The 23,123-nt window shown below is 47.2% G+C and overlaps 1 protein-coding gene across 2 annotated transcripts in view; it reads left to right on the top strand.

Annotated features, from left to right (window-relative positions):
- Positions 1-23,123, top strand: part of COL19A1 (collagen type XIX alpha 1 chain) — a 424,680-nt gene that overhangs the window by 11,610 nt on the left and 389,947 nt on the right. The gene's annotated exons all lie outside the window — the stretch shown is intronic.

A 23,123-nucleotide genomic window follows, 5' to 3' on the forward strand; every position in this document is an offset into this window, starting at 1 on the left:
TAAGGATGATGTTAATGGTGGGTTTCAGAAGTTCTCTGTGTTCTTAGGACTCATGATTTTACTGTTACCCAAGTAAGTCTGAGCTGTTTTTTTTCTTTTTCTTTTTAATGTGTATTGTGGTAACATGATGAAAGGCTACTAGTTTACATATTTTCCTGTCATATAATAAATTCTGTCGGGGCTTGAAACAAGCAAGATGGTCATCTTTAGCTAATTGGACAATTAATGATAATTGAAATGACATGTCTTAAAGCTACATTTCTTGTACTTATTGGATAATTTATATATATATTTATAATATTTTTGTGTGTGTGTGTATGTATGTGTAATGTAATACACACGCACACATTAGCGAATTGCCTATCAAGAATGATGGCGAGGATTGTGGGGGGGCGGGGGAGCGAGGCTCTGCGACCACCCCACACTGCTACCACCTCCAAGGAGCAGGGCTGGGGGGGAAGAGGGGTGAGGCCAACGGTGCTAGCTTTGCCCCCTGGCTTCATCCCCTCCATCCCGCTTCATCCCCTCCATCCCACTTCATGCCTGCCACCTCTTCTGTCCCCCTCCATCACCACCCAGCACAACCACCTCCAAGAAGCAGGGTGGGGGGGCTCCATCCCATCTGTCCCCACCATCATGACAGCGCTCCGTCCCCACTGTCATTTTCCCCCCTCTGCTCCATATCCAGCCCTGTGCCATGCCCCCCACTCACTCCATCCTGTTTGTCCTCACCATCATGGTGGTGCTCTGTCCTCACTGTCGTTCTTGATGTCCAATTCACCCTGCACATAGCAGTGGCTGGAGCAACACCCTGCTGGGAGCCATGCCCCCCAAGAGTGTTACAGACAGACAGAAGGACAAACAGACTAAGCCATATATATATATATATATATATATATGTGATAGGTGATGAAGATTATACAAAGAGGTAATAATGTTTTAAAATGTATGAGGATTCTCATATAATTATTGTGCTGAGTAATGGAAAGTTCTACTTGGGTTAGGGTTTTTCAGCAGTTAGCAAGATGTTGTCAAGACAGTTGTGGAAAACTTGATACATAGTAAGAGTACTTTGATTTTTATGGATGTTTATTCTTTTTCGTGCTGCATTTTATAGCGTTGATACATGATGGATGTGGGGTTCTTGTGGAAAAGTAGAAGGGGAGAGAGTTAAGACGGCAGTAAAATGTATGGCAGGGTGGGGGGTGGGAAAGTGGAGTTTACATTTGAAGAGCCAGGGGAGGCTTATATTTTATGTGCATCAAAGGTTGATTTTTCAATCTGAATTTAACATGCATAGACTGGCAGAGGAGTAAAGAAGAGAGAAAAAGTCTAAAGAGAGACTAAAAACCATGAATAGCTTGGTGAGTTTAGGTTTTTGGGGGGTTTTTTAATCATGTTATTTTGGGAGCACATTTTTTTTTGGTCTGCTATATGACTTCTGATCTCTTGAGGTTGGCAACACTTAGTTCTTCTTTTTCCTCTACCAATGTACGCAACCACTGTGAACATGCTGCTTCTATCACCAGCTGCTCTTTGTGCCTCCCTCCTTGTTCTCTTCTACTTCATTAGAACTAAGTACAGACATTGAAAAAGCCTGAGGTAAAGTTGATCAAACCTGTACGGGTTTCTGTAAGCACCTTAGTTTAGTCTGGGAGTGAACAGAATAGAAGTTCGCTGTTAGGTGTATGTATGGGGGTGGGGCTGCCTGCACTGGGGGTACTTGAGCATGGGTGGGGATGCTTGAACATGTTTCCCAGTATGACCTGCAGCCTCCCTGGGATGCCAGGGATTGTTGAGTATTGTTGAGTCAGTGACAGGCATCTCCAGCCTGGTCTCCTCCTTGTCATTGGGTCTGCTTGTGGGAGACATGGAAGTCTCTTGGTGGCTGTGTGGGAGCCCACCAAGAAACTCCCTTGCCTCCCAAGAACAGGTGCAGGGATAGGGAGCTGTGTGGGCTGGAGCTACCTGTCACTGACTGCTGACAGGGAGGGGAAGTGGGAATCAGCCATGAGAGCATGGCAGACACATCCAGCCCTACAGCCACTGCCCTCACAGAGATGGAGAAGAGGGGCACTCGCTTTAATCTTGCTTCAAAATGGAGATGCTGCCTTGGCCAGCAGAGAAACAAGGAGGGAGATGGGGAACAGCTGGGTTTGTGCTGGAGACCTGGAGGGAGGAGGAGGAAAAATAACCCAAGCAGTGATTCACAATCATCACAATGGTGAAGGTAGGAGGAGAAAAATTAAAAAGAATTTAAAAGAAATTTAAAAAGGACAAGCCCAGTGCAACCTTATGTGACCACCAGGCTTTGATTACCCATTCTTGGGCAGTTCTGGTCCTGTAGGTAGATGTCACACACCTGTGGGGATCTCTTAGGTGTCGGGGCAGTTCTCTTTTCCCCGTGCCCCCAACCTCTTTCTCGCCCGCCACGACTTGGTGTTCCTCAGTGTTAAGGGTCGGTTAGCGATACACTCCGTGGCCCAGGATCCCCCGATGGTCACTTCACGAGGCTCCACCACCCCTGCACCCCGGCCTCACGCCACCTTTAGTGCATCCTTCCTCTGTTGATCCTTGTTCCCCAGCCGTAGAATGATACTTTCTGGTCTGCCCCTAAATGGCCATTACCCCTGTTGTGGTGCTCACCAGCAAGCTCGACTCACGGTCCTCCTAGCCTACTCCCCTTCCTGCACCGGGCGGGACTTCCCGTATAGACTCTGGTCTCACTGAGACCCCGTCAACCTTACTTTATAAGGTCATTGCCCCAGCTCTGCTCCTTCAGCCAGGGTTACCCAATAACTCAAACTTCAAAAGGAAAAGCTACCTGCTCAGCTACTCCCCTTGCTGAGCAACCTATTCTACACCCTTTACGGTTCCCTCCTGGCCCATCCTTGGCCCCTTGCTTTACTGGTCCCTCCTCCAGTTCACTGCCTTGGAACTTGGCGGCGATGCCCGCCCCAGCTGTACCCCTTTAGGGCTCTCCTGGAGTCTCTCCTGCCTAGTGTGGCCGCTTCTGCCTGTTGTAGGCCCAGCACCCCACCTGTGGGTCACACTGCCCTCTGGGGTTCCATCCGGCGCGTCCTCCAGAGCCGTGCCTTCAATGCCCGTGATGCCTGGGGCCATTCCCAGCTGTGAGGTCTGTCCTCGCTCCGTTGGAGCCCCTGCCAGCTCTGCTGCCGCCATGCTAGCGACAGCCGCTTCCCTAGACAATGGGGCTGGGCGTTGCTCCTCGCAATCCACCCCTTTTGCAGCTGCAGCCATCATTTTTAGCCTCAGCGGCTGGCGTTCCTTCACAATGTCACCGGCTGGGCGTAATCTGATAAACGCGCAGCTAACGAGCCGCACAGTGAATGAGCCGCGCGGGCTCCTTCTTCCGCCTCGTGTGCCTCTTGTCGGGAGCTGTAGGTGAGTCCCATTTATTGCTTGTCCCCCCGGGACACCTTACTACCCGGCAAGAGGATGACGGGAGCCTCTTCATCTTCCCATGGCAGCCAATGTCTTTCACAGCCCAGAGATCTTTTGAGAGAAGCAAGGAACTGTTGGGAGGGAAGGGGAGGGGAGAGCAAAATAAAAACAAGAGGGAGGAGATGATTTGAAAAGATTATTTTACTTTCTCCCTTGCACACTCTCCCTATCACCTGCACTCCTTGTTCCTCCCTCCCCCTCTCTCACACGTGTACACACACACCCCCACCCACCCTCTCTCTGCAATCCCTCTCCCAATGGCCATCAAGGGAGTAGAAAATTAAAAAAACAACAACTAATTTTAACTCAGCTCTATCAGTTAGGCTATTAGCCAGTCCCCCTTCCCCCACCTCCCTCATCAGCAGCCGTTATGGCAGGCATCTCCAGCCTGCATAGTTCCATGTGAAGGAAGGCTACCAGGAGCCCACAAAGGCAACTGGGATGCTGTAGGACTTTGACCTACCTTGATTTGGGAGTGAACCTGGTACTGAGATTTGACTCACTGGTCTCAATTAAGTCTAATACCACATTGATCCAGGTATAACTTAGACCAGGATCTGCCATTTTAAAGTGGTCTGTGTGTTCTGAACTTCTGTCCTGTTACAGGTATAGATGGTTTCCAACCACCTAAACTGGAAAATGTGTAATGTCTGTACCTGACCTAGATAAGGAAATAAGCAGTAGAAGGAACAGTGCAAAATAGCAGAACGAGGATGATAGTTGTAAACAGCAGCTCATAACAAGTGGAAGGTAAATTGTGGAAAGAAATAACATTTTTTCTTCTCTTTTTTCTTTTGGGGAAGTTGAAAATCCAAGTGAGTTATTTTTCTTCCCTGCTTCTTTTCAGCCTGCTGGTCAGGGGGCTTTTCCTTTCTTCCTCAGAGACAAAAAGAGGTAAACCCCAAAGTTGCTCACTTTTCTCTTCCACTTTCATTCTTTATTTGGGCTTGGATGGCTACATACATGAGAACGGCTCTGCAAGGCCTAGGTTACACATTTTTTAACAAGTTAGACAGGAATATCAGACTGGTAGAGGCTTCCCATGCCATCAAACTTGGGCAATAGTTAACTGAAAGAATTCTTAAAATTGTACTTCAAACCCTCAAGCTCAACTACAAGGAACAACATTGGAAACATCAGGAATACCTTGTAACTTGCCACAGAGGTAAAAAACGATGTGTCCCATCTCCCAGCACATTGCTTCCATTTACAATGGATGTGTTTATTAGCTTGATATGTCTATGGATACAATTAAATATGGCATATTTAGCAACATTTATGTGTAAATTTGATTGGGTTGAAGAGGTAACATCTTATTAATAATAATAGCAACAGATCAGGCTTCTCCTAGATTGTTTCAGCTCATCTGTCTGGAGGTCAGGAAGAAAGCAATAGATTGGTACATAAATAAAAACTATCTTCATATTGGAGAAAAACGTTTTTTTCAAAAAAAAATTGAACTTTATAGGAGTTTAAACTAACTTTATGAGCATTTGAATATATTAGGTGGGATGCTCCAGGTTGTGTTGTGGGAGTTTGAAACATGATTTAATGTTAATTAGTATTTCTTAAAGGGAACAATCCTTCTGTTGTTGATTACCTCCATTTTGAGGTATGAACCACACTTAAGTACAGTACATATAATTTTCTGCAGTTTGTTAAATGTATAGCTTTTCTTATTTATTCTGGGAAAAATTCTGTTTGAAGTCTTCCCTATTTTCACATATTTATCTAAATATTTGATTTGCTTTTTAGAAAAGATAATGAATTAATAAGAGGCTGGCAGTAAGGAGGGTAAAGTCACTGTAATTTGACATGGTGGGATTATAATGAAAGATGGTCAGGACCTCAAAACCTGTCACCATAACTAATTCACTTTATCTCAGCTGCCCAGGTACAGCATCTTTAATACATTCTTTTCATTTAAATCTCCTTCTTTCACATTGTGTCAGATTATGTAGCTCTAAACACCCAAGTGTTACCAGATGTAATATGACTTATATATTCATCCTGCCTCATAGGCTATGTAAATAGACCTGGCATGCTGTGAGTAGCAGAACACTGGTACCCATACTACAGGAAACTAGGGGGTATCCTATTAAGCTGACTAGCAAGTGTCAGGTAGCTTGACACATCTCCACTTACATTTCATTCATTCAGTTACAGTATGGGTAATAGTAAGCTATGCTGTGCCATTTCTCTTCTGTGATGCCATTTTGATTTTTCAATGGGTCTGGAGTAACATTGCTGCTATTTATATGTTTGTAAATAATTTGCTGTGCAAGATCAGCACAGGAAAATGAATCTATTTTTATTGAATTTGAACAATTTCCTATTTTAGTCTCTTATTTATGTTTAAGATTTTTTTTTAAAGCCTTTATCCTCTAACAGGAAGTTAATGTGCACAGCTTTGTTTTACTCTCAAAAAAAGAAAATATCGATTTGATTATATTCATGCAACTCCATTGTTAATACCATATTTACCCGAATCCAAGATGAAGTCCCCTTCCCCCACCCCCAGTTAACATGAAAGAAAAAACACCTCGTCTTGGATTTGAGTACAGGGCAATTGGGTGAGGGGCAGGGCTGCTGCATCTCTGACTCCAGCCCTGACCCAGACTTAGGGTCAGAGTTGGAACCTCAGCTGCTGCCTCCCCCTGCACTGTCACTGCTCCCCTGGTGCCTACTCCCCTACCAGCCACTCACAGCATCTGCCCTTCCACTGCTTAATGTCAGTCATGGCTCCAGCCCCATTCCAGAGTCAAGGACCTTCCCTTGAAAATACTCTGCAGCAGTGGTGTTTGGGAGTGAGGGGAAAGTGAACACTGCAGTTCTGGCTGTGGTTTCATTAAAGCAGCCACTAATTCCAAAATGTTAAAGCAGCCTCCTGCTCTAGAAACAGAAAATAATCACCACAGTTTTCTAAAGTTCTACTGTTTTCTGAGATAAACTTCTTAATAACCAGTGTCTTTTAGAAGCATAGCTGGAAAGCTAAGAATAAGAATATAAATGGTCATGATTCTATGTGTACAACTAGCATGTCTGTACTGTATTCACTGAAATCTCTGTGCGCTGTAGAGACACTTGAGATGTAATTTAGCTAGCTGAGGTCCCATTAGTAGTCTAGCTGCAGTAGTATATAGTTCAACAAGGGCTATTTAACCCTTCTTAATTCTGTCAGCAGTTTTGGGAACCATTTGCTTTAAGTTTTTATTTTTTATTTTTACAGCTGGCCCTCATTGGGTGAATAGTAATGTATTGAACTGGTTACATTCCTTCTAAAGATATTCAATAACATATTTTATGTCAACTCCTCTTCCACCTTTGGGATTGTTGCTGGGGATTTTGTCACCAGTCTTCTGTAATGGGTGTTCAGAAGCAGTGGAGGAAATGAGATGATCTGGTATGAGGGTATAACCAGACGTTCATTTGAAGCACTCCAAATCTCACTCTTATTTGCAGCCCTTCAAGTTGGGAGAACTTTGGTGTCATGCAGAGGTCTAGCCCTCTGCCATTCCTCACCCTGGAGTACTTTAGAATGGCTGTGAAGCCATGTTGTGGCAGGGCTTTCCAGCTGGGGGACTGGAGGGCAGGAATCCCTACATGAGTCTTAGTCTCTAGTCTTAGGCAATTCCCAAGAAGAGCCAAGTGCACAGGAGAGCACTCAATAGCTGTCTGCCCTTCCCCCTTCCTCATCCCTCCTGGGTGGGTAGAGTAGGGAGCAGAGCACTGTGGGAGAATCAAGCACACTCTACTGGAGGGTGCAGACATTTCAGAAAGTGCTTCAAAGATGTTCTTGTTTTTCTGAGGGTCATTTAGATCTAGGGGAGCAACTCTTCAGGAAGGCACCTCAAGGGGAGGACGAGGACCAATGGGCATAAGCTAATAGAGAGTAGATTCAGGCTGGACATAAGAAAGAACTTTTCCTTTGTAAGGGTCATCAGAATTTGGAGCACACTCCCAGCAGAGGTGGTGCAGTCGCCATCCTTGGAGGTGTTCAGGATGAGGCTGGACAAGCACCTTGTTGAGCTTGTCTGAGCCCAATAACTTCCTGTCCATGGCACGGGACCAGACTTGATGATCTGGCAGGTCCCTTCTGGTTCTTCAGTTCTATGATTCTATGATTTTTGAAGCATTTTGGACATTTTTTAAGAGTTTCATCAGGTGGGAATGTCTGGACCCACACTGTTTGTAGTGTTTGAAAGGCACTTGGAATGCTTAAAATAGAGAAGTGGGAACCAACCTTTTGGCAGGGGTGCCACAAAGTCAGTCCCACACACTCCCTAAGTGCCAATATGGAGGCACCCCTGCTTTCTTCTTCTACGCAATCTGTTGCTCTGCTTTCTACTCCCATCTCTACCTGCTGCTATGTGCCATGCTTCCTCCCCAATCTGACATGTCCCACAGACATAGGCTCCTCATCCCACTTGTGACATGTATGCCTCAGGTTGGCCATCCGTGAAATAGAACATCTGTCTGTGGCCAGAGTTTCTTCAGCAAGCTGTGGAAGTGGAGCACTGTTCTGTACTTTCTGTCTGCTTTATAATTGCCTAACCTAGGTTGCAAACTGCACTGAGGTGACATAGAAATCTGGACAACAAAGAGATGATTCTGGTGATCTATTGAAAAGGTGTGACGGTCATTATTGTCATCTTTACCGAGGACATTTTCTGCTTCTTGTCCAAGGACCCTATATTTGGGGTATCCAGTTTGGATCCTGACTGTTTCTAGAATACTGATCTGGATGGTAGGGTTGATCATGTTACTTCCATGTGACATCTTACCCAGAGATTATCTCCCTTTCACAGGTAATCAAGTATTGACCTTTAGGTTGTAAACATTATATGATATTATTGCACTATAATTACATAATAGTATTATTATATAATAATGATGCATAATGTAATGCACTATTACCTAATAGATACTAATTATATAATCATTTCATATATATGAAATGATTATGTATGTGTATGTGAGACTATATATATGAAAAATAGTCTCTCCACATCCATCCACAGATGTATTTGAATGAGATGAGTTGCTTGAGCTAGCTGTTTTTAGACTGAATTGTCTGGTATTTTGAATTGCAAAGTGTTTTCAAGGGAAGGCCCTTGACTCTGGAATTCACTTCCATAGGTGACACAAAAGCCTGAGGTTAGTGGAAGTCTGTTGCTTTCCTTAAGACTGTGTGCCTGGGCTGGGTAGGAAGTTGGGTTGCTGTTTAATTTCTTTTCTGTGTCTGGTTGCACGTAGTAAAACTGTTCATTTTGCTTGTAATCCTAGAAACTTGATAACAGGTCACATTTTATGAATGTTGATGAAGTAGGCTGTCACCTATGAAAGCTATACCTCTCTGAACAAATTAGTCTCAAAAGTGCCACTCAGCCCTGCCTTCTGCTTGACTTCAAACTAATACCACTGGCTATCTTTCTGCTTTCAAATATGATCCCACTAGTCAGAGCACATGAACAGGAAGATGGAGAAGTGGATTCAGTTCCCTTCATAGCCTGAGGGTTGAAACTCAAAAGGGCCACCTTCTAGGAGAGCACCTTATCCATCAGGTTAGAAGCAAGCCTGTGATGATGGCACTGTCCTGTAGAAGCTGTGCACAGCAAAAAAATGCAAGATTCATAGGTCCAGAAAGTGTAGGCAGGGGAGTGATTTTTGAGGCCAAGCAAGAAGAATACTCCTTGGAAGAAGGTAAACTTGTCCCTGCTCCTGGAACCTTTTTTTTTTTTTTTTTTTTGCATTCAAGAATCACTGGATAACATAGATGGGAGATGAGAACATAATGCAGGTCCCTTCCCTCCCAGAGGATTGCTGCCATCACCGTGCCATAGTTAGGCATCCTCTTGTTTACATTCTTTCTCGTCTTACAAGTCTTGTGTTCTTTGATACAGGGTAACACAGTTTCACTGAGGAGCAGGGGGAGTTCTTCCTCCTAGGATGAAGAAGAAACTAAAACTACTCTAGCTACTAGACTGTTATATCAAAGGTGGGCAATGGTACTAACATAACCATTGCTAGGCTTGTACTTTTTGCTGAACTCTTTACTGATACATGCACTAGTACAGTGTATGTTAGCCTACTCTAGACTTGCTGTATGTCATTGGCCCACAATGGGACTTAAACATGGGGATACCTACTTTGTGAATACCAAATGGCAAATTCTGCCAAGATGATGCCTGTATTGGACATGCTCAGTAGCAGTGCTTACTACCTAGGGAAATGTATTGGTGAATATGTAGGCATTTTCAGACTCTTAGGTAGGATAAGTAAGGTTTTGTCAGTTGTATTCTTGAACACAGATAACTAAAGTTTGGCCAACTTGCGCTTTGCATGTCCAAGTATTGTTTTTGGACATGGCCTTAACAGTCTTGAATACACAAATCTGTGACTCAGACATATAATCATAGAGAAGTCAGGCTGGAAGGGACATTCTGAAGTCATTTAGTCCTGCCGCACGCTCTGAGACAGGATCATCCCAATCCAGACCATTCTATACAAATACATTATCTAAACCTGGGGTACTCAACCCCAGTCCAAGGTCCAGATTGAATCCTTATCACATGGGTTGGCAATTATTTTGAGCGGAGGGCCACTTACCCAGTTTTGGCAGGTTGTCAAGGGCTCCTTGGGTAGTCCCAGCCCTTGACAGGTGCCCCGCCCCCTGGGCACCATCTTGGGACCAACGTCCCAATGTCTTGGGACCTGTGTCCCAGGGCCAGCACCAGTGGGGCCCAAAGCAGGGTGCAGGCTTGCAGGGGTCTGTGGAGCTGGTCTGGGCTGCACCGGAAGGGAGGGGGGAGCTGGTCTGGCTCCATAGAGCCCCTGCCAGCTGGGAGCCCACGGTCCTGCCACCCTGCTCTGGGCCCCACTGGCAGTGGCCCTGGGACACAGGTGTGGGCCCTATGTTCCCATTGGCTCCCCTCCCACTCACACCCAGTGCCCCACAGCCCCGCGGTACAGGCGGGAGGGGGCAGTGCACAGCCCTGACCCCCTGCTCGCCAGCAGGGGGGAAGCTAGTGCTGAGTGTGGGGAAAAGTGGCCCCTCACCTGCCCCATAACCAGCGCCTCGTGTTGTAGGTGCTTGCAGCCCATGCAGGGCTGTCTGAAGCAGGCACAACCAGCCCCAGGCAGGCTGCAAGTACCTGCAGCGCGGGGCGCTGGCCATGGGACAGACAAGGAGGCACTTTTCCCCATGCTCAGCACCAGCTTGTAACCCACCCAACTGCAAGCCTGGCAATGGGGCGGGTTACAAGGTGGTGCTGAGTGTGTGTGGGGGAGAAACCAGCCTCTCCCTGCCCCATGCCCAGCACCCCACACTGCAGCTGCTCACAGCCTGCTTGGGGCTGCCCGTGTCCACTCCAGACAGCCCCGCATGGGCTGCGAGTGAGGGGAGTCCTACCTGGTTTCTGTGATCCCTACTAGATTTCATAGATTTCATAGTCATTAGGGCTGGAAGGGATCTCGGGAGATCATCGAGTCCAGCCCCCTGCCCAAAGGGCAGGAAGTCAGCTGGGGTCATAGGATCCCAGCAAGATAAGCATCCAATTTCCTCTTGAAGGTGTTCAATGTAGGCGCTTGAACCACCTCTGCTGGCAGACTGTTCCAGACCTTGGGGGCTCGGACAGTAAAGAAATTCTTCCTTATGTCCAGCCTGAAACGGTCTTGCAGGAGTTTGTGACCGTTCGACCTCGTCATCCCATGGGACGCTCTGGTGAACAAACGTTCCCCCAGATCCTGGTGGTCACCCCTGAGAAACTTATAGGTGGCCATCAGATCACCCCTGAGCCTGCGCTTTTCCAGGCTAAAGAGTCCCATGGCTCTCAGCCTGTCATCGTAAGATCTGTTTTCCTGACCTCTGATCTTGCGCGTGGCTCTCCTCTGGACTCTCTCAAGCTTCTCCACATCCTTTTTGAATTGTGGAGCCCAAAACTGGATGCAGTACTCCAGCTGCAGCCTCACCAAGGCCGAGTACAAGGGAAGAATGACGTCCCGGGATTTGCTCGAAAAGCATCTACGGATGCACGCCAGCATTTTGGTCGCTTTACTAGCCGCAGCATCGCATTGCAGGCTCATGTTCATCTTGTGGTCAATGATGACCCCCAAGTCTCTTTCTTCTGTAGTGCTAACCAACGTAGCACTGCCGAGCCTATAAGGGTGCTGCAGGTTTTTCCTCCCAAGGTGGAGAACCTTGCATTTATCGGTGTTGAACACCATCAGGTTCTCGTCTGCCCATTTGCTGAGCTTGTCCAGGTCAGCCTGGATCACCCGCCTATCTTCTGGTATGGATGCTTCGCCCCAAAGTTTGGTGTCATCGGTGAATTTGGCCAGTCCACTCCTGACTCCAATGTCCACATCGTTAATGAAGATGTTGAACAGTATGGGTCCAAGGATAGAGCCTTGAGGGACCCCACTGGTCACAGGGCACCACGATGAGTGACTGCCATCAATCACAACCATCTGGGTCCGACCACGAAGCCAATTTCCCAGCCAGCGGATCGTGGTGGAGCCAAGGCCACAACTGGCCAGTTTGGCCAAGAGGTGATCATGGGATACCAGATCAAAAGCTTTTTTGAAGTCAAGATATATGACATCAATCTCTTCTCCCTTGTCCAGGTGATAGGTCACCTGGTCATAGAAGGAAATGAGATTGGTCAAACAAGACCTACCCACAACAAACCCGTGCTGGCTGTCCCTTAGGATGTTAGCCTGGGCCAGTCCCTCAAGGATGGCCTCCTTAATAAACTTTTCTAAGATCTTCCCCAGGATAGAAGTCAGGCTAATGGGCCTGTAGTTAGCCAGATCCACTCTCCTTCCTTTCTTGAAGATCGGCACCACATTGGCCTTCTTCCAGTCTTCGGGCACTACACCAGAGCGCCAGGAGTTTTCAAAGATCCGTGCCAGGGGCTGGGCTATGACGCTCGCCAGCTCCTTGAGTACCCTGGGGTGCAGGTTGTCAGGGCCAGCTGACTTGAAGGTATCCATCTTCTCAAGGTGTTCCTTCACGAGGTCAGCATTGATGGAGGGTAGGGGATCCCCCTCACCCAGATTTCCCTGTCCCATAGCAGGCATGGGCATCCCGTGTGACTGATGAAAGACTGACGCAAAGTACCTATTTAATAGGTTGGCTTTTTCCTGGGCGTCAGTTGTCAGTTGCCCCGTCTGGTTTAGCAGGGGTCCAACATTGCCCTTGCTTTTCCTCCGGCTCCCCACATATCTGAAAAAGGACTTTTTGTTGTCCTTGATGCCTGAAGCTAGTTGGAGTTCAGTTGCAGCCTTGGCTTTCCTGGTTTGGTCCCTGCAGGACCGGACCAGCGTGGAGTAATCCTCCTTGGAGGTGAATCCCGTCCTCCATCCTTTGTAGGCTTTCCTTTTTAGCCACAGTAGGTCCGCTAGGTCTCTGTTGAGCCAGGGGGGCTGCTGTGCCTTCTTGCTGCCTTTCCTCCGTGTTGGAATAGATTTAGCTTGTGCACTGAGGATCGCTTCCTTGAGAAGCAACCACTCTTCTTGAACTCCCAACTCCCTGGGGTCATGGTCCCTGAGGGCCTGACTGACTATCCTCTTGAGCTTGTCAAAGTCGGCTTTTCTGAAGTCAAGGACTTCTGTGTTGCTGACTGACTTGCTAGCTTTACGGCGGATGGTGAAGGTGATCAGCTCGTGGTCGCTGTCACCCAACTTCCCATCAATCACTAGGTCGCCGATTAGGTCGTCCCCCGTAGCCAGTACCAGGTCAAGCAGCGCTTTGCCTCTCGTTGGCCCATAGACTTCTTGAGTCAGGTAGAGGTCATCCACGCACGAGAGAAAGCTTTGCGCCCGCTCAGATTTAGCTGAGTGATCTTCCCACGAGATGTCCGGGTAATTGAAGTCACCCATGACAACCAAGGTCCTGGAGCAAGCAGCCTCAGTCAGTTCCCGGGCGAACTCCTGGTCAAGCTCGGGACTTTGAGTGGGAGGTCTGTAGTAGACTCCCACCGTTGTGTCCCCTGTGCCGAATTCCCCACGACTTTTTACCCAGAGGGTCTCTAGCTGTCCATGCCAGTCGCCAACATCAGCTTGCAGGGACATAGAGCTACACCCCCGCGCCTTTTGTCAACACGATCCCTCCTGTACAGGGTATAGCCCTCTATACCCGTGGTCCAGTCATGGGTGGAGTCCCACCAGGTCTCCGTTATCCCAATGCCGTCATAATTCTTTGCACTGAGCAGGAGGATGAGCTCCTCCTGCTTGTTGCCCAGGCTCCTGGCATTAGTATACAGGCAGGGAAGTGTGCCCTTGGGGGCTCTTGCCTTGCCCACAGATTGTGCCAGGGCTGGGGCAGGGGTGGGCTCCCTTAAGTGCCCCCTTAAGTGCCTTGGTCTGCTGGCTTTGCAAGGGCCGTTCAGTGCGTCAGCAGGGGCAGTAGTCCCCCCATCCCCCAGCTGGCTTAGTTTAAAGCCCGGTGGAGCAGGTCAGCCAGCCTGGCTGAGAAGAGCCTCCTCCCCAGGGGAGAGAGGTGGAGGCCATCTCTTCCCAGCAGTTCGCTGCCTCTCTCGCCAAAGAGTGGGCTGTGGTCGTGGAAGCCAAAGCCTTCCTGATAACACCAGTGCCGCAGTCTTTGGTTCACCGCGTGGATCCTCCTCTCCTTCCTCAGCCCATAGCCCGAGACTGGGAGGATCGACGAAAACACCACCTGAGCTCCCAGACCCCTAAGCCTCGCTCCCAAGTCCATGTAGTGCCTCATGACCTGGGGGTGCTCCGAGCCGTGTCATTGGTGCCTACATGAATAAGGAGCATGGGGTAGTGGTCTGTGGGCCGGAGGAGCTGCGGGATCCTCTCCGCAATGTCTCGGATGCGGGCCCCCAGGAAGCAGCAGACTTCCTGGGCTAAGGGGTCGGGGTGGCAGATTGCCCCCTCAGTGCCCCGCAGGATGGCATCTCCCACAACAAACACCTTACGCTTTGTCTTGGGGAGAGCGGGGCCAGTAGCTGCGGTCGAGCCTGGGTTGCCTGCACAGATTGTAGTGCACAGTGGCAGTGCCAGTGCTTCTGACATTGGTGTACAGCACCTATGTGCTTCTGACATTGGTGTACAGGCGGCCTGTCATGTTGAAGGGCCCTGTTTTCTCAGCTCCCATAAGAGTGACTTGCTTGGTTTCATTGTCATTGTCAATGGAGCTTTCCTGTATATTGGTCCCTGGGTAAGCTGCAGTTAGTGTATTTCCCATCCCCCTGCGATCTTAGTTTAAGCCCTATCTAAGAGACCAGCCATCCTGGCTGAGAAAAGGGACTTAGGTGGATGCCGTCTCTAGCCAGGAGTCCTCTGTCCCTGAAATGGGCACTGTGGTCATAGAAGCTGAAGCCTTCTCAGTGGCACCACTGTCGGAGATGCCAGTTCACCTTGTCAGTGCATTCTTCCCTCCTTAGGCCATGGCCTACAACGGGGAGCATATATGCATATATGATTCTAATATTATAAAAGCCTAAGTCTGTCTGCATGTCAGTATTCTAGAAACAGCCAATCAGAGTGCGAAAAAGTGTTCTGACAAGTGGCAGCATGTTGCCATGATGGCGAGACACGGGACGAGGGGGCTGGCCTTGTGCCCCCACTCTGCTCCCTGGAGGTGGCAGCAAGCAAGCAGATGGAATGGGGGGGAGAGGCCAGCACCCTGCAGGTGGTGATGATGGAGCAGAGATGTTGGAGTAAGTCTACTGGACCTCGCCTTGCTCCCCCCTCTTTGCAGGTGGTGGTGCAGTGGGGAGCAGGGTTGGGACACTGTGGGGGGCTGAGGCCACTGGTGCTGGCCTCAGCTCGTCCCTCCACCCTTCTGTTGTCACCACCTGCAGGCCCAACATGACAGCGGTGGGGTGAGGAGAGGCCTGACACAGGTGGAGGGAGGAGTTGGCATGCCAAGGTGGTGTGGGGGGGAAGGGAGGAGCGGGCCTGGGCCTGATGTGGAGGCGGGGAGGAGAAGCGAGCCCAAGCATGGGAATAAACTAAGCCCGCTGGTGGATGGGGGGACTACTGCCACTGCTGGCCTGCTGAGCAACCCTTGCAAAGCCAGCAGACCAAGGCACTTAAGGGAGCCCACCCCTGCCCCAGCCCTGGCACAATCTGTGGGCAAGGCAAGAGCCCCCAAGGGCACACTTGCCTGCCTGTACACAAATGCCAGGAGCCTGGGCAACAAGGAGGAGGAGCTCATCCTCCTGCTCAGTGCAAAGAATTACGACATCATTGGGATAACGGAGACCTGGTGGGACTCCACCCATGACTGGACCACGGGTATAGAGGGCTATACCCTGTACAGGAGAGATCGTGTTGACAAAAGGGGTGGGGGTGTAGCGCTCTATGTAAAGGAAAGCTACATGCCCCTGCAAGCTGATGTTGGTGACTAGCATGGACAGCTAGAGACCCTCCGGGTAAAAATTCATGGGGAATATGGCACAGGGAACACAACAGTGGGAGTCTACTACAGACCTCCCACTCAAAGTCCTGAGCTTGATCAGGAGTTCACCCGGGAACTGACTTAGGCCACTTGCTCCAGGACCTTGGTTGTCATGGGTGACTTCAATAACCTGGACATCTCGTGGGAAGATCACTCAACAGAATCCGAGTGGTCGCAAAGCTTTCTGTCGTGCGTGGATGACCTCTACCTGACTCAAGAAGTCTATGGGCCAACGAGAGGCAAAGCGCTGCTCGACCTGGTACTGGCTAAGGGGGACGACCTAATCAGCGACCTAGTGATCGATGGGAAGCTGGGTGACAGTGACCACGAGCTGATCACCTTCACCATCCACCGTAAAGCTAGCAAGTCAGTCAGCAACACAGAAGTCCTTGACTTCAGAAAAGCCGACTTTGACAAGCTCAAGAGGCTTGTTAGGGACCATGACCCCAAGGAAAAGGCAGTTCAAGAAGAGTGGTTGCTTCTCAAGGAAGCGATCCTCAGTGCACAAGCTAAATCTATTCCAACACGGAGGAAAGGCAGCAAGAAGGCACAGTAGCCCTCCTGGCTCTCCAGGGACCTAGCGGACCTCCTGCGGCTAAAAAGGAAAGCCTAAAAAGGATGGAGGATGGGTTTCACCTCCAAGGAGGATTATTCTGCACTGGTCCGGTCCTGCAGGGACCAAACCAGGAAAGCCAAGGCTGCAACTGAACTCCAACTAGCTTCAGGCATCAAGGACAACAAAAAGTCCTTTTTCAGATATGTGGGGAGCTGGAGGAAAAGCAAGGGCAATGTTGGACCCCTGCTAAACCAGACGGGGCAACTGACAACTGACGCCCAGGAAAAAGCCAACCTATTAAATAGGTACTTTGTGTCAGTCTTTCATCAGTCCCATGGGACGCCCATGCCTGCTATGGGACAGGGAGATCTGGGTGATGGAGATCCCCTACCCTTATGAATAAATGCTGACCTCGTGAAGGAACATCTTGAGAAGTTGGATACCTTCAAGTCAGCCGGCCCTGACAACCTGCACCCCAGGTTACTCAAGGAGCTGGTGAGCATCATAGCCCAGCCCCTGGCACGGATCTTTGAAAACTCCTGGCGCTCTGGTGTAGTGCCCGAAGACTGGAAGAAGGCCAATGTGGTGCCGATCTTCAAGAAAGGGAGGAGAGTGGATCTGGCTAACTACAAGCCCATTAGCCTGACTTCTATCCTGGGGAAGATCTTAGAAAAGTTTATTAAGGATGCCATCTTTGATGGACTGGCCCAGGCTAACATCCTAAGGGATAGCCAGCACGGGTTTGTTGCGGGTAGGTCTTGTTTGACCAATCTCATTTCCTTCTATGACCAGGTGACCTATCACCTGGATGAGGGAGAAGACATTGATGTCATATAACTTGACTTCAAAAAAGCCTTTGATCTGGTATCCCATGATCACCTCTTGGCCAAACTGGCCAGTTGTGGCCTTGGCTCCACCACGATCCGCTGGCTGGGAAATTGGCTCTGTGGTTGGACCCAGAGGGTTGTAATTGATGGCAGTCATTCATCGTCGTGCCCTGTGACCAGTGGGGTCCCTCAAGGCTCTGTCCTTGGACCCATACTGTTCAACATCTTCATTAACGATGTGGACATTTGGAGTCAGGAGTGGACTGGCTAAGGTGGCTGAATACACCAACCTTGGGGCAAAGCATCTACACCAGAAGATAGGCGGGTGATCGAGGCTGACCTGGACAAGCTCAGCAAATGGGCAGACGAGAACCTGATGGTGTTTAACACCGATAAATGCAAGGTTCTCCACCTTGGGAGGAAAAACCTGCAGCATCCTTATAGGCTCGACAGTGCTACGTTGGTTAGCACTACAGAAGAAAGAGACTTGGGGGTCATCATTGACCACAAGATGAACATGAGCCTCCAATGCGATTCTGTGGCTAATAAAGCGACCAAAACGCTGGCTTGCATCCATAGATGCTTCTCGAGCAAATCCTGGGACGTCATTCTCCCCTTGTACTCGGCTTTGGTGAGTCCGCAGCTGGAGTACTGCGTCCAGTTTTGGGCTCCACAATTCAAAAAGGATGTGGAGAAGCTTGAGAGAGTCCAGAGGAGAGCCACGCGCAAGATCAGAGGTCAGGAAAACAGATCTTACGATGACAGGCTGAGAGCCATGGGACTCTTTAGCCTGGAAAAGCGTAGGCTCAGGTGTGATCTGATGGCCACCTATAAGTTTATCAGGGGCGACCACCAGGATCTGGGGGAACATTTGTTCACCAGAGCGCCCCAAGGGATGACTAGGTCGAACGGTCACAAACTCCTGCAGGACCGTTTCAGGCTGGACATAAGGAAGAATTTCTTTACTGTCCGAGCCCCCAAGGTCTGGAACAGTCTGCCAGCGGAGGTGGTTCAAGCACCTACATTGAACTCTTTCAAGAGTAAATTGGATGCTTATCTTGCTGGGATCCTATGACCCCAGCTGACTTCCTGCCCTTTGGGCAGGGGGCTGGACTCGATGATCTCCTGAGGTCCCTTCCAGCCCTGATGTCTATGAAATCTATGAAATCTATAAGCTGAGGCACTGCACCAGTGGGGGTGGGAGCAGCCGGCCCAGGCTGACACAGCCCAATGCAGCAGCAGGTGGGGGAGAAGAAGAGTGAGCCTGCTCCCCCACATCCCTCTCCGCAGTGTTGGCCCCGAGCTCACTCCACCCATCCCCCTGCCACCACAGGCTGGGCCTGCTGCTCCCCCACTGTCACAGTGGCCCAGCTTCTTCCTACCCTCTGGCCCGGTCCTCCGCTGCCCAGGCTCGCTCTTCCCCTTCCCCTTCCCCTTTCCCCCCCGCCAGTTCAGTGTGGTAGCAAGGTGGGGCATGGGCCCAGACCCCAAGCAGCAGGAGGGAAGGAGGGAGCAGGCCCAGATGTGGAGGCATGGGGCTCCCTCCCTGCCTGCTCCCCCCCTGTCATTCTTAAGTGCAATTAGCTCATATATATTATAGTAGCTGAATCAAAAACACAGGTACAATATCATTATGAAGCAGTGGGGATGTGGAAGAAAGATATTAAAATGTCACTTAGTTAAATGATCTATACTCTAATACCTCTGTTGTTGGAGACATTTAAATTATATATTGCACCTTAGCTTTCCCCATGTATGAATCTGGGAACTTAAACCTGCAGCCAAATGAATCAATGACAGGTGAATTGATATCTGGATGAATTGATATCTGGAACACATTATTGGTGACTGTATTGTTATTAATTTTTATTTCAGCATCCGTGTGCTTAACTTGCAGTACTTCACAGAACATAAAGCAAGACACAATTCCTTCCTTAAGGAATTTTCAGTCTAAGGCCACTCTCCTACAACAGGAAGCATGCAGGACATCACTTGTCTTATGCGGCGCTAACTGGTATAGAGGTCTCCTGATGTACCTCACATTGTAGGACAAGACCTAAGCACAGAAGCACTGTGTGAAAGAGTAGGAAAGATAATTTTGTTTTTCTTATTTTATGCATCTGAGCATTACAGACAAAGGGAGTAAAAATGATCCAAATGTCTGCTGCTTTTGTTTTAAAAAAAAGGAAAAAAGGAGAGGAAAAAACTTTTTCCAGTCAACATTATTTAGGAGAAAATAACATTGGTAGTATTGAATTTAACAAATTGCCAACTGTACATGAATAGCTTTGACTGTACTGTATTAAACAGTTCTGTTTTGCCATATATATTTTGCTGGTTTAGAATATCTCAAATGTCATGAAAACTCATTTTCACCAGTATTATTTTCAACATTGCCTTTTAGTTCCTTTTTCTTTATGAGTTATTTCTGCTGCTGAACAAGGCTGTTGTGCCATTGTCAAGGTTCCAAATCTATCATAAACATTTCTCTTGGACTGCTATCACTGTATCCTTCGTATAAGGCTTGGGTACCGATTCTTTCTTGCAGCTACGAATCCCCTAATTTTGCTGGGTAGAATCTCCATTGAAGAGAATTAGAGGGTGCAGGCATACCTGATGGAATAGAAGCCATGATGGTTTAGAACTATGTCTTCTTTAGGAGCTATATTCTTGACACATATGGTGGGGATGGACCAAGTTAAATGCATGTACAACCACATAGATCAGTAAAGTTGTATGGTATGACTAGTGTTAGACCTTGGCCCCATGTGTTGCACTTACCAGTTCTGCTGAGTGGGTTGAGATGATCTGTGCATCTTGGATGTAGGGAGAAAAGCGTATAATATTCCAGATAATGCAGAAGTGTGCTGTAGCTCATAACGGGTATTCGCCAGCAGGCTGGGGAAAAAAATGAAAAATATGGATTTATGCTTTAGCAACTATATAATGTTTAGTCTCTGACCTAACACATGTGCATGGCTGTAGAGTGCTTTAAAAATGGCCGATAGTGTGAAAAATTAAGTCTTGTCAAATCAGGTATGTGACTGAAGGTGCTTTGCTTTAGAGCACCTTAGGGAACTTGTGTTCCCTCAAGGAGGGAGGGGGAAGTGAGCAGCATGGAGCTGCCGGCTTGCCTAGCCTCAGCTGGAAAGGGGGCAGTGGAATGGAGGCCCCTCATCTCATTGGCTTAGCTCAGCTCCCTTCAGTACAGGGTAGTTGTGGGGGCCTAAGAGGTAAGAGAACTCCATTCCACTGCCCACCCCCAACTTGGGCTGGACAAAGCCCAGCCAGCAGCTCCATGCTGCTCACTTCCTCTTCCCCCCCATTCCCTGCTGACCGTCCTGGAGCTGGGAGGGAGAGGCGGGACTGGAGAGAGAGGCAGTTCAGCAGCTTCCTTGGAAGATGCTAGAGCACATCTGCCTGCTGGCCAGGAGAGTGGTGCAGGCACACTTGATGCCCTCGGACCCAAGAGGCAAACGTCTGTTGGGTTGGAGGAGGGTTGGAGGGTACTCAAACTCATGGCACTTTATGTTAAGTTCCATGAGTTAGAGCAGGAGCCTGAATGTCTGTAGGCACCTTGAGTTAACAGACTGAAGTGTAGGAGGCCAGGCAGAAGGCACTTTGTTCACAGCATCTGCTGAAGTAAGCCCCTTTTCCTTATGAAAAAGGGGTATACAGCTCTGATTTAGTATAAGGTACAAATCTACCCTTTCTTCTGCCTGGACTAACATGGCTAGTTAGTTCTTTCTCTGCTGAAATGTGGGAACAATTCTATTACTCCTTCTGGGCATGTACAATGGACTAGGCTTGCCTTCTGGAGAAGTACATACATCTCCCTGTTCCAATAAAGGAGGCATTTACGATTCCAGAGGATGTAATAGAATCGTTCCTACACAACTTTGATTGTCAACTAGGTGAAATAGAAACTTGCCATAAATCTTAAAGGATTCCATCAATCGCAAGGAATATTAGATGTCCACATTTCTGAGAGGAGGGAGTAGTATCAGGGAACTGCAAGCAACTATTTTTATCACATTTTTTGGTTTAGAAGGTTCTTGGAACTTGGGAAATTGTCAATAATTGTATTTTTAAGTGTACATGGAGACAGGAAATTATATAAATTAAAATTGGGTTGTTGTGAAAGGGTTAGGAGCATTCAAAAAACATGTTGTGATTTAAGATGGCTGATAAGATTTCAGGAAAGGAAGGTCATGACTCATTAGCTGTTTGGAATTCTTGAAAGATTTAAGTGTTACAGCAGTGCCCAGACACACTGTTCTGCTTAAGGATCTGTTGGCATTTTGTGAACTGTATATAACTAAAATGATTTTATTTGCATCAGTTTGATTGACATCAGTTTGATTGAATATTGCCTTGTTAAAAAAGCTTGTTTGATTTAGTTACTATCCACAAGTAAAAGTTCTGGTTTGTTTCAGAAACATTTTGTTTCTACTATATTAAACAGATTTTATTTTTAAAAATAAATATATTTTTAAAAAGTACTAAGTACCATCAGTGATGCATAAAATTACTTAATGAAAGTTAATCATGTCAGGCTGTGTACCTTGGGCATGAATTAACCAAATTACTATTTAACTTACCTTATTTAACTTTGTCGTCTTCTATGCATGCATATTCTGTATCTGCATGTATGGGATAATTATACCAAAAGTCACTTGTAATACAATAAAGACAGTATAATGTCATAAGTTTACCATACTTTTTTCATTATTTAGTGTTTTGCAATAGGCGATGTGATATTCTTCATGCTAAAAGTTAAATTACCAAGAAAAAATTGTCCTAGCTCTAAATTACTACTAGAAAATAGTATATGCCTATGTCATTGTCACACAGAAGTTGCATATATGATTTAGCACAATAGAGAACTGCATTAATAAGCACAGTTTTACCAAAATGCATCATTGTGTAAACAGTTGTAGACTCATAATATGATGAGCAGACTTACTGGGTTTAATGTAATTGGCTTGTTTCCCTGCCTTAGAACTCACCATCCCACTTAATTCTTTTCTGAGGAACAATTTTATCTCTTAACATAAAATTTAAACAAAATGTCAAATCAAATGTTCCCCAAACAACCCTAGGCTAACACTCCTAAGGACCCCTTCTCTTCAATCTCTCAGCCTCCTAAACAAGAGTCTGACTTCCTTTTACAACATTTCTTTGAGTGTCTCTCCTTGCCTTTTATGAGGAACACCTGACCACTTCCAGTAGACCAGATGATTGTACGTGGCAGGATAGCTTATATCCTTCTAGCTCTTAAAGAGCAAGCCATCCTCCTACACATAGTTACAACTTAATGGGTAAAGATATAAGAAGTTGCTATTTTAAGCCTGATTTTTTTTTTTCACCCTGTCCATTCTCCAACTTTCTGGAAAAAGTTCATTTCTATATGCAAGTTCTGTGTCTATGTCATCTTGGTCCAGATTATTTATTTTTTTCCTTATGAAATTTGCATTTAATTCTGCAATTCACATTTTAGTTTTGAGACTGATGAAAAAGTTAAGGGATTTTACATTTTGAAAATTTATCTAATGTCTCCACATACAATTCAAGTGAATTGATAGAAACATATTTTATAAACTTATTTTACTGAGAATAAGTTCACAGGACTGTTTGTACCAATTTTATAAGCTGTAGAATACCATTTATTTAATTTGTCTTGTAAATAATGCACATACATTTGTAAATATAGTCTATATGGGAATATTGTCTATATATTCATAAATTAGTCATGATACTTTTAATACAATCATAGTTTCTCCTTAGCTCCCTTCACATAAGCTAGAGCTGCTTTTTAGTTTACTGTCTTGATATCTGGTATCAT

The sequence above is a fragment of the Crocodylus siamensis genome, chromosome 1 (genome assembly GCF_052110815.1).
Source record: "Crocodylus siamensis isolate JL-2025a chromosome 1, ASM5211081v1, whole genome shotgun sequence".
NCBI lineage: Eukaryota > Metazoa > Chordata > Crocodylia > Crocodylidae > Crocodylus > Crocodylus siamensis.